The 11,428-nt window shown below is 47.0% G+C and overlaps 1 long non-coding RNA gene across 1 annotated transcript; it reads right to left on the bottom strand.

Annotated features, from left to right (window-relative positions):
• Window positions 1-4,895: 4,895 nt before the first annotated feature.
• LOC129386046 (uncharacterized) lies at window positions 4,896-8,277 on the bottom strand. Its single transcript, XR_008613532.2, has 2 exons — window positions 8,111-8,277; window positions 4,896-5,062 (listed from the first exon to the last, which is right to left on the bottom strand). It is a non-coding gene; the product is annotated as an uncharacterized lncRNA (long non-coding RNA).
• Window positions 8,278-11,428: the final 3,151 nt, after the last annotated feature.

The raw sequence follows: 11,428 nt of genomic DNA, 5'->3' as shown, positions 1-11,428 counted from the left end.
AAGTGCGCGGGGCGCGATAGGATCTGATCGCACTTGGACTTAATTTATACGGAACATGATGCGGCTCCAAGCCGTTGTTCTTGTCGCGCTGCACGCAGTTTGAGAGGTGCGTTTGCAAGGAGCCGCTTGTAATTCAGTCATTTGACTATCTGCGTCCGCGGAAGTTACCATTGATTGTCTCAATTGGCACTCCTCTGCGGCAGAAGCGAAATTTCGTTATATTGAAATTGCACACAAACACACTTCTTTATATTGAGGCTCTAAATGCATGGTGTTCTATGGAGAAGAGGTTATGAAAAGTTAAATTCTTCGTTATATCGAGAATTTCGTTATACTGAGGTTTAACTGTATAGAGATTTGAATTTATATACCTTGTTGTGCAGCTCCTTGGGTCATGGTTTCTATGACTATGACTCATATGACTCTGTATCTGTTACGTAGGAAACCTCTCTCACCCCATTTCCCTACGGTTCTCCTTTTGGAGGAGGCCCCCTCTTGATGCTATCCTTGTTCCACTCTTGGCCCACATGATTTCATAATCGAGGCATGTAAGGCCACATTTCCTTATGCTATGCAGCTCTGACATCATGCGTACCATACAGAATTGTACATGAGCCTGAGCCCATGCATAACCATTCTTCTGATCAAATGTTAATTTTTACACTGACGTCCTTTCCTCTTGCATGACAGTTATCTCTGCTGTATTGTTGCTGCGTTCTCATGTACGTATACCAATAAATTATCTTAGTCAATTTCTTCTTGAACTTTGAGTCCAATCTTTGCACACTTAAGTGTGTGTTGAATGTTAATTTTTTAAAACCTGTCTTCACAATCTGCCTCCACCTCATCCATTTTAGCATCCTCAATTCAGTCACTTCTCCATCCTGACTTCTAGGTGACTTTATTAAACTTGTTTAGGTTCCATACAGTATTGCTGGTCATGTATTGTCTTATAAGTTTATTAGACAGTGAAAATCTTCAACTTGACTGGAACCTGTGTAACATAAATATCATAATGCATCTTTTCAGTTTTTCCAAACTATGTCAATTCTGCTGATTCTGTGGGCTGTCCAAATTTTACATGTTGGTGTTTTCACTTATCATTGAACCAAGGTATCCGTCTTCTCTATGGTTTACCCTCAAGGCTTCCCTTTCATCTACTCTGAGAAATTGGCATGCGGCTACCAGATGTGGGCAGCTTGCCTCACAACACATGTACATGCTCAGCTACTTTCACCAACCTTTGTGCTAGATGTCAATCAGCATGAGCGAAGCAGTGAGAATGGGGAATTATGAAATTAAGGCAGAGGTTCGAGCATTAAGGGAAGTCATACTTATGAGGTGAGTACATGTGAAGAAAAGCATTCAGAAATGTTGGGAATTTGCAGTTTCCTGTTTATTGGTCTATTAAACTCTCCCTAGCTATTTCAGTTATTTCATCATGTGTTGCAATTTTTAGTTGCAATATGTTTTTCTTAAGTGCTGCCACACTTACTACTAGAAGTGTGAGAACCTATATTTCTTATTCACTTGGTTCATTCATACCTACAAGCAGCAGTCTTTTCACTTTACATCAGCTATTGAATGCAATGCCCAGATATGTTCTCAGTCTACTTCAGTGGGAGTCACTAACACAGTGAATGATCATGAAGCATGTGTGTTCTTAGAAAGTGCCTTCATGTGATGCAGCTGTAAGGTAGGGGATGCTTTGGAAAGCATGTTATGTGGCTTACATGAGAATTATTTTATGCCAGAAAGCACACAAATATTCTTGTTTATTTCTGGTGTTCTTCTTCCTTAATTACCTTCTTGATTCAGCGCATATATATAAAGCAAGAGATCCTGGCTTGTTCTTTCTTTACATTAGCAAATTACATTAATCATAAAATAGCACACTTTACATAATTGAGCACACTAAAAGTCACTTGGCGAGCAAAACATGTACTTGTCTTTTTGAATATCCCAGCTTAATGTTTTAGTGTGTGCAGTTTGGACGTGATTCTTCAGAAGCACTACATCTGCTTCAAGTATATGAGGTATAATTACTTTTGCTTAAAATAATCCTAATCTTCCTTGATAGCTGTCCTTTTTTTACTAGACAATATAAGCATGGTGCTTAATTCCAAGATAAATATGCCTGCTGTAACTGTATGCATCAGTGTTTGACTATTCGTTACCTACTATTCCTATTAGAAAAATGTATTTGCCAACCTCCAATTATTTGAATTGAAGTAGTGAAGAGTTTGACGGCAGCCTGTCTGGTTTGGTCAAAAGAGGCACGGTAAGTAGTTTAAAATTAGATGCCAACCATAAAAATGAAAAATAAGAACTGGTTCAACTGGAGCTTTGTTCACAATCTTTGTGAACAAGGCTTTCAAGTGGGAGCCGAAACATCTATCTTGTTTGCCCGATCTTCATTTGCTTATTATTATTATTTGAATTCATCTAGCCCTAAAGAGGTGGCAATTTATTTGGAATACTACTCTTTGCATTTTGTTTCCATTGCTGAGTTTTTTTTTTTTAAAGTTAACTTCATGCACCACACAAGTACAACTCAAACATTTTCATTCTTACAAAGACGTCACAACTAGTGGAAGGTATTCTGCACTAACATAATTATTTTGAGATTTCCAGTAAATATGTAGTCCTCATAGAAAGTATATAAATAATTTTGGCCTAAACGGTTATACATTAACCATGTAGGCTTCATCAACTTCTGATATCACTTGGTCTTGGCAAACTTGTGAGCTGACAAGTTTGAGCATGCAGTCACTTCCCTCCATATTTGTTTCGATGAAGGCTTGCCCTTTGGTGCTACTGTGGATCCACCCCCGTTTCCTGTGATTACCACTACGGGCTTCAAGGCACACACCCTCAGGAAAACTTTTCATGCACCAAACCTGGTTCTTTCACACTTTTATTAAGACAGACATTGAAAGCAAGGATGGCATAGCAGGCATGTTGGTTACAGAAGTACTTTATTAAATAGCTTTGTAAGTATTCATCTAGTGGACATGTCCATATCCTCTTCTGCTGAAGTGCAAATTAGCTGGGGGAGCATGTCTCCTTCTCATACATACGCCAGCCCAGCCAATCAGAACTTCAGGAGCGGATGAAATGGACATTTCCACTAGATGGACACAGAATACATCCCCTGTTCTCTGTCCTATCTTTCCACCCTTGTCCATGTATTTTACTCCGTAAACTACTGGTTCAGCATGTTGGTCACCTTAATCAATCTTCCAGTAGCTCAGCACTTAAAAGGTGTACAATACAAATAAGGCACTGTAAACCCAAGCAGTTAGGCTGGCGATTGCTGCTGTTATGCACCATACAGGCTGAAGCAATGGCTTCACCATAGCTTTCTAAGTTAACTTTACTGAACTTTGAATTTAGAGAAAGCAGAATATAAAAACAGACTAGCATTTTTCTTATGTGCTTCACCACTCTGCTTTTTTGTGTTACTAAAATAAGTATATTGAACCTCAATAAAGTAAAAAGACAAGAAAATTGTGTCACTAATTTCATTTCACTGTCTTTTTAAAAGTATAGAAAGATTTTTTAATTGCATTACGAGTTGTTACTTATGTTTCGATCTTAATGTTCATTTCTCATGCTCCAAATAGGGCTACAACTGTTCCCTCATTCACAGCTATCAATGCCTTATGACAACTTTGGAAGCTCTCTGAACTGAGTAAATGCTATGCATTGCATAATTTCTTAATACATTTTCATGGCTGCCTTTAACCTCTATAGTTCCTCATTAAAGCCAGCATCTCTCTTGTGGCCACCTTTAAAGACCTTGTAGTAATGTATGCCTAACAAGAAAGATGGGTGCTTTGTAGTGCTAGTATGCTCTAAGTAAATCGTTTTATGCAAAAATTGCTGACATAATTGTCTGACAAATACTGCATCATGTTTGCTATTTTGCCTTCTGTTTCAATTTCACTGCATCTATACATTTTACCAGTGCATGAGTAGGGTTCAAGGCTGTTCTTTAAAATGCTCATGAGCACGTATCATGATCAGTTCCCCATATAAGTGGTTTTGCTGAAGAGAATGCAGGAATATGAGCAAAATTGACATGGAACCAACATATAGATAACGTCTGCATGACTGCCTATCAAAAGTTATATTTTCTTAGAAAAAAAAACTGGAACGTGCATCGCGTAATGTAAAACTTATTGCATACACCGCCTTCATTAGGATGATACTAGAATATTCAGCGTTGTTTGGAGTCCCCATCAAGTGACGCTTAAGAGGAAGTTGGAAAGAATACAGAGTCTGGCGGCGCGTTTCATTTGTTCGACATACCAAAGGAAGGAATCGGTCACGCTTATGTTACAGCGTTGCAACTTCGATCTTCTTGAGGTACGTAGGAAAAAATATAGGCTGAAGGTGCTCTATCAAATAATGCAGGATCAACTTAAGATTGATAAGCTCAAATATCTACATGCTCCAGGCAAAAGATACCCGCGAACTAACCACGACTACGTCATAAAGCCGGACCATACCAACAGTGATACATATCGATACTCATTTTTCCTGGATGCGATAGAAATGTGAAACCAATTGCCAAACGCTATTGTTAGCCTAAAAGATGTCACCGACTTTGAAAATGCTGCTGAGGCATATTTATGGGAGTTTTCGATTGTTTTGAAGTGCCAAGTGATATGTGCGACTTGATATTCATTGTACGTATTTTGATAAATGTCAGAAGTGTGCTGAACAGCATTCAAGTGAACATCTTATTAACTGTGAATTGACAAGTGTTAAGTAACTTTACGTACATCGACATTGTCCATATTTGATTTATGTAATTGTATTGTCCTCTGTGTTATGACCCTCTATGAGGGTTGACAGTATTAATAAATAAATAAATAGACAACGAGGAATGTGGGTAAGAACACTTTATTTTCAGCACACATGTTTTTTAGTGAACTGCTGTTATACTGCTAAAATCTGCACATTTAATAAAAGTACACTGCTCTGCTTCATCACTCCATGCTAAGTGCAAGAAATCCAGTACCAGGAAGTCAAACCAAGACGTGGGATGTTCAGTCTGTGAAAATAAAAACGAGTTTGAAACATTAACGTGCAAAAACTAAAGCACACTCCAGAAAATAGACACAGCACAGGAACATATTCAATGAATCAGAATTACCTTTGAGAGCAAACATATAGTTTCTATGGCACAGTGAAGAAACCTTATTCCTCCGGCTTTTTTTGTGCGCGAGAAAATATGAAAGTGCATGCGTTCTCCCCATATTGCGTATCTGTCACCTTTTCACACACAACAAAGATGTTGTCTCAATGTGCCCAACTGTCTTTGCATATCCATTTCTCTGCTCTCATACCATGATACCTACAGTTAAAGGCTGTAGCAATGCTTAGCTTGAATGAACCAACACAAGCTACATGCACTGTGCTGTTGAACATGGCATTGTAAGTTAGATTCATGCACAGCACATTCATGTGCCATAAACATTTGATTGTGATTGTAGGCGAGATAAATAAAAAGAAGGTATGTAAATAAGAATATTCCCTAATAAGCTGTGCAGAAGTGCTCTCCCGTTTGGACAGAAGCCGAGCACAGCTGCAGTGAACAAGAAGCCAACTTATACAGCATTTAAAATCTAGGTTCTAAATGTGCTACAGATTTTTCTGAATTCATGGTCGAAAATCTAGGTGTTAAAGGTGACAAACATTTAAACAGGTCTCTATTCGGACTGGTAATGCTATGTGTCACCTAGTTTGATAAAATATGCCATATCACTGGTCTCCCAAGCTACGGCTGCTGTCCAGTTGCAAGTGCAAATCACTCAGTTATGTCTAGGGCACGTTTGAGCAAAAGGCAGCCAAGATTACTGTGCCATTGAGATCTATTTCCTGACATCTGATTTCTTCTCAGAAAGCTACCTCTAAAAAAAACCTTCACAACAACATAACCAAAACCTTTCTTGAGTAAAGCCATCACGCTGGTCCTTGAACACTAATTACACAGTGGCTCTTTGTGATGTAATGTTATGTACGTCAGCACCTAACAAAGTACAGGAAAATTTAATAATGGCAGCGTGACAGGTACACAAAAAAGTAAAGGGATAAAACATCACACAGGCTGCCATCAGTGTTCATATCTCCATTTCAATGTGGATGTTTTTAGCAGTGAATACATGTTCTCATTAAACTGAGTCATATTACAAAAGCGAAGGGCAAGGGTCTTTACATTCTAAACTGACAAATGCGCTTTATTACGATTAACCGCAATACAGGAGGTATTTTGCAGTGCACCATCACATAAAGTTTTGGCTAACTACGGCGGGCGTGCCCTGCAGCGGGGCCTCTTGTGTATTGCGGTAAAGCGTATTATTGTGACAAGAGCTAACCTGGCATGTATGGCTTTAGCCAACAAAAGTTCTCAAGACATCATGCATCCTGCCACGAAAATCTGCTTTGATGAGAGTAGAACATTAGGTTAGTCGCTGACAGAAACCATACATTCCAGATTCCCGTAAATCTTTCCCAATATCGGCATGCTTCACCGCAACACAGAAATATGTTGCGGTGATAACGGTGGTCGAACAGGCTGGTGCAAATATTTCGACAGGGGAGCGTGCCTTCATCAGGGCAACTGCTTTCCTTGGCAGTTTTCATATACGTGAGTCCCCCCAACTCCCAACAGGGGAGATTTACCTGGACCTTTGCCAAGAGACGTACCGACAAGCGTTTGGTAGTGGCTGGCAGAGATGCAGGAGTCTAAAAAGCGTTGCGAAATTCGGTTCCGTAAGGTTAGCTTCACCGCAATACAAATATGTTATGCGGTTAGACATACAAAATATGTTGCGGTGAATCATAGCAAAGGTACCTGGCCTTTGATGCAAAGCAGCTTCCCAAGAGGCACGGTAATCGCGTGGCTAGTTATGCAGTTCCCCGCATGCGTGTGAGTTCCCTGCGCCCGGCGGTTTCCCAGTGACATACAAAATTACATTGATTGACTGTGTTGTAAATGGGCGACGGCACTATATGCTGATGCAAAAGCGTCGTTTCGCTTTCGAAAACTGCGCTCGGCTAAAGAGAACACCTTGACTCGCATATGACCAAAGCAGTTGAACAGGAAACTACGAAATTACGTAGCTATTATGGAAGAAATCAACAGCTCAGAAAAAAAAAATGGCCGTGTAAACATTAATTGGCTTAATTACGAGGTCGACAAACCAACGTTTCAAAGCATCACAGCCACGTCCGAAATAGCGCTGAAGGCCGGCCAGTACACTTAGGCGCCTCGGCGCGCGTAATGTAACAGGAGACGGCTGGTGCACGCGTACATCATTAAGGAACACATATTATTTATGTCCGTGAAAGCGGTCACTCTTCAGTTCTGATATGCTTCACCGCGTAACAATAGTCTACTGCGGCGAAGCTGACCTCAGGACGCCGATTTCTTCAACTCATCCAGCGAGGCAGGTCCGTTTATCACGTTTGGCAACGTTTGACATTTTCTGCCTTAATTTCGTTTGTTCTTTTTAATTTTCTTATCACAGTGACCCTGTATCACGCAGTAGCAGAGCTAGTGCCGCGTCTTAACTGCGTTAGGAAAGGCAAGCGTGCATGCAGCAGGCACGGCGGCATTGGCTCTTGTTTGGAAACTTCAAGAGACGCTCTTCCGCGCAGCGATGTCATTTGTATTATTAAAAGAATGCATGTGATGATTAAATGAGCCGCAGCAAAGCTGTAAAAAAGCAGTAGTAATGCTGTTCTAAGATCCTCTCGCTCGAGCGAGATGGTCTTAGAAAAAAAGCGCGATGTAACGCGATCTGACGGAACAGCTCGTCATACCCGCGTTTTCTTACGCCCTCGTTCTTTCGCGCATCCTCCCCTGAACCAGACTACTGAATGGTTCTGTGCACGCACTGACGATCCTGACGGAGGCAATACCACTCACATGAGCAGCTCCATATAAGATGCCACGGCCCATTCCACATGCCGGCTGTAATTTGACGCGGCCAGGAGGCAAAATATGCGCACAAGGTACCTAATGGTAACGCATCAAACTGCTCACAGCCCCAATCCTTTATTACACGCATATAGCGTGGAAAGATGAATTACTCACGCTCTAAGTGGGCACGGAATACGGACCGTTTCGCAGCGCAGCCGGCTCCGTAAGACGGCCGCCATGGAAATGAGCGGATGTGACATCATGGGTTATAGCGGACGTGACGTCATGGGTGAACGTAGACATTTCGGGCACCTTTCGTCTGCTGTGCCCCGGGCACAGCAGACACGGCCCGGCGTAAATCGCCACACGGACTTCGTGGGCTGTGATCTTCGGTATGTAATCAGGGAGCTTTGCCAGTGCCAAGTTGAAAAGAAACGGGCTGATAACGCTACCCTGTGGAACGCCGGAAGTCACGCTTCGGGTGGAGCTCAGCGCGTTGCCAACTCGGACTCTGAGCGTGCGGTCACTGAGGAAGGCCGTCACGTAGTCGAAGAGGCGGCCGGTGACATGTAGCTCACGCAGTGCTTGAGTGATGGTCGTATGGGGCAGACCATCGAATGCGCCTTGCACGTCAAGCAGCACGAGATATCCAGCCTCACGGCGACTTGCCGCGTCCTCGAGCGTAGCCACGACGTCCGCGAGCGAGTCCGCTGTTGAGCGCAGTCGCCGGAATCCACTCTGTTCGGGGGCGAAAGCGTCGAGGGCGGAAGCAATCCACTCAAGGCGGTGCAAAGCCATGGCCTCCAGTGTTTTGCCGGCTACCGAGGTAAGCGACACTGGACGATACGAGCTGGTGTTCGTGGCCGCTTTGCCGCGCTTGAGTATGGGCACGACGATCGCTTCCTTCCAGTCAGCAGGGATGATGCCGCTGCGCCAGACACCGTTGAATGCCTCGAGCAGTGAAGGGAGCTGCGCTGCATCGACGTTCCTCGGGACCTGATGTGTCAGTCCGTCGGCGCCAGGCGCGGAACGTCGTTTACGCGTGTTCAACACCCTCCGCAACTCACTGAGTGTAAAGTCCGCCGAACACAGCACCTCGACATGCTCCAAAATTGCGCGCGTTGGAAAATAGCGCAGAGGAGCGAGGAGTTGAGCCTTGTTGTACGGCGGGAGCGCGCAGGCTGCACTCACGGGGCGCGCAGCGGGTAACGGCGGGGCGAAGGAATCCGCGAATAGTTCTGCCAGTTGCTCGCTGCTCAAGCCCTGAGCTACTGCGATGGAGAGTGCAGGGTGGCGGGGGATCTTCGGGTGAAGGAGGGCAGCGAGGATGCGCCAAGGGCGCGACTTGTCGCGACTGTCCTCCAACGACACACAAAGGCTCTGCCAGCTCTGGTTGCGGCGCTGCCTTGCGTGACGGCGGCATACAGCGTCAAGGCGGTTATATATCGACCAATGTTCCACCTTGTCGCTTCTGATGGCACGGCGTTCGGCGCGACGACGGACAGCGCGCAAGTTGAGGAGCTTCATATCGGGGACCGGCGTTCCAGCAGGCACCACGCACGATTTGGTGGCGGCGTTCACGCACCTCGAAATATGCGTGACGAAATCTGTGTTCGCCGGAGGGGGTGTGGCGCAGAGTGATCGGAACTTGGACCAGTCCGTGACGCGATACGTACACGTTCTTGTGCGGTTGAAGCCGAGCGGGTCGAGGGAGATCGGGTAATGATCCGAGCCCTGCGTGTCAGTGCTGCGGACCCACTCGTAGTGGCAGCGCTCGCTCACGAGCGACAGGTCTATTGCACTCCTGTGTACCCTCCGACGAACAAACGTGGGACTGCCGGTGTTTAGGATGAGCAGGCCCGTTGAATTGATGCAGCTCAGCAGGTCCCTGCCACTCGGATCGCTGTGGGCGCTGCCCCATACCGTGTGGTGAGAGTTAAAATCCCCACACACAACACAGTCGCCACCGATGCGCGCGGTGAGGCTCGAGATAAAGGCTGTATCCCACCGTCGTACGGGCTGCACATACACGCTGGCGACACAAGTGTCGGCCCCCCCAACGCGCACAGTCACAGCCACGCACTCCACGGAGGCAGGGACGATGTCGGCCACGCGAACGACAGCTTGAGCAAGGCTCGCACGGATGTTAACAGCCGCGCGGGAGCGACCGGGCGGGTGGAGCGGGTCACAACACGGCACATTCGCGCAAGTCCGTAGCTCGCAGGTGGTCGCGCTGTGGTAGCCCACGAAACCCGGTAGGCTGCAGTCCCCGTCGCGCGTGTATGTTTCCTGCAACGCGAGTACGTCGTACTCGTGCAGGAGTAGGTGCGCGGCTCATTCCGCGTGACGACGCCGCAGCGAACGCACGTTCCACTGCAGGATGCGCGGCCGACGTTTGGTGTTGCGACTAGCCATGCTGGTTGGGTGGCTGTTGGCTAGCCACTGCCTGCAGGCAGATGGTCCGGAGCGGGTGGTCAGCTGGTAGCATAGTACTGACTGCTTGCATGGTGAGTAGCAGATTTGCTACCAGCTGATCCACAGTGGTCTGGGCAGGTGGGGCGGCGGCTTCCTGTGTGTGCTGGCGTTGGGAAGCACGCGGCGCTGGTACTGGGCGCCTCGGTGCAGGGCTGGGGCCCTTCAGTGCGCTGGCGTATGACCGCGCCAGGGGTGAGGGGGACCGCTGCTCCTCGCGAACTGCTGCCCCGACGGCGCGCCTTGACAGTGCCGAGGTGGAGGAAGCCATGATCGTGGCCACCCTCCGTTCTTCCTGCCATTTGGGGCAAGCGGGAGTGTCTGCTCTGTGGGAGCCCCCGCAGTTCCTGCATCGGATGGTCTGGCAGGAGACGCTCGCCGCGTGGTTTTTGCCGCATGAGATGCAGTCACACGGCCATCGGCAGGACTCTAGGACGTGTCCGAAGCGGCCGCACTGCCGACACTGTACCGGACGGGGCCTGGCTGGCCGCACCTTGAAGCCGAGTTTGAGCAAGCGTACATGCTCAGGGGGGACCGGTCCCGCGAAACGGAGGGTGGCGGTGCTCCCGTCCAGCGTCGCCGACAGCACAGGAACGCTGGATTCGATTGCTCCCAGCAGGTCCGTGTTTGCAGGCAGCCCGCTCACCCCGTGTAGAAAACCGGTGCTCTTGCCCCGCTCAGCCGGTAGTCGAGCAGTCACGGGGATCGCGTGCAGCTCGGTAAGCTTGAGCAGCCCCTCTAGGCACTCGTGGGTGGTGGTATCAGCGGCCACGATGTTGCACCTGTGGTTGACGCGAACCGCTGCTACCCCGGGCCGCTAAGAGAGGGCCGCAGCGAGCGCGAGGCGCGGTGCTCCCTGGAAGGCTCCGCCGGGTGCCGAGGGACGAAACAGCACCGTACCGATTACCGCAGGGCACGGAGTAAGACATATAGGAGGTGAAACTCCCGTCAGCGCGAGCGAGCGCGGGCGACCAGATAAAGTCACAATTGTTGCATGCGCCGACGCTACCCTATGCAGTG

This window comes from Dermacentor andersoni, chromosome 7 (genome assembly GCF_023375885.2).
Source record: "Dermacentor andersoni chromosome 7, qqDerAnde1_hic_scaffold, whole genome shotgun sequence".
Classification (NCBI taxonomy): domain Eukaryota; kingdom Metazoa; phylum Arthropoda; class Arachnida; order Ixodida; family Ixodidae; genus Dermacentor; species Dermacentor andersoni.
Note: the sequence above shows the minus strand (reverse complement) of the source record. Positions and strands in the feature narration are given on the sequence as shown.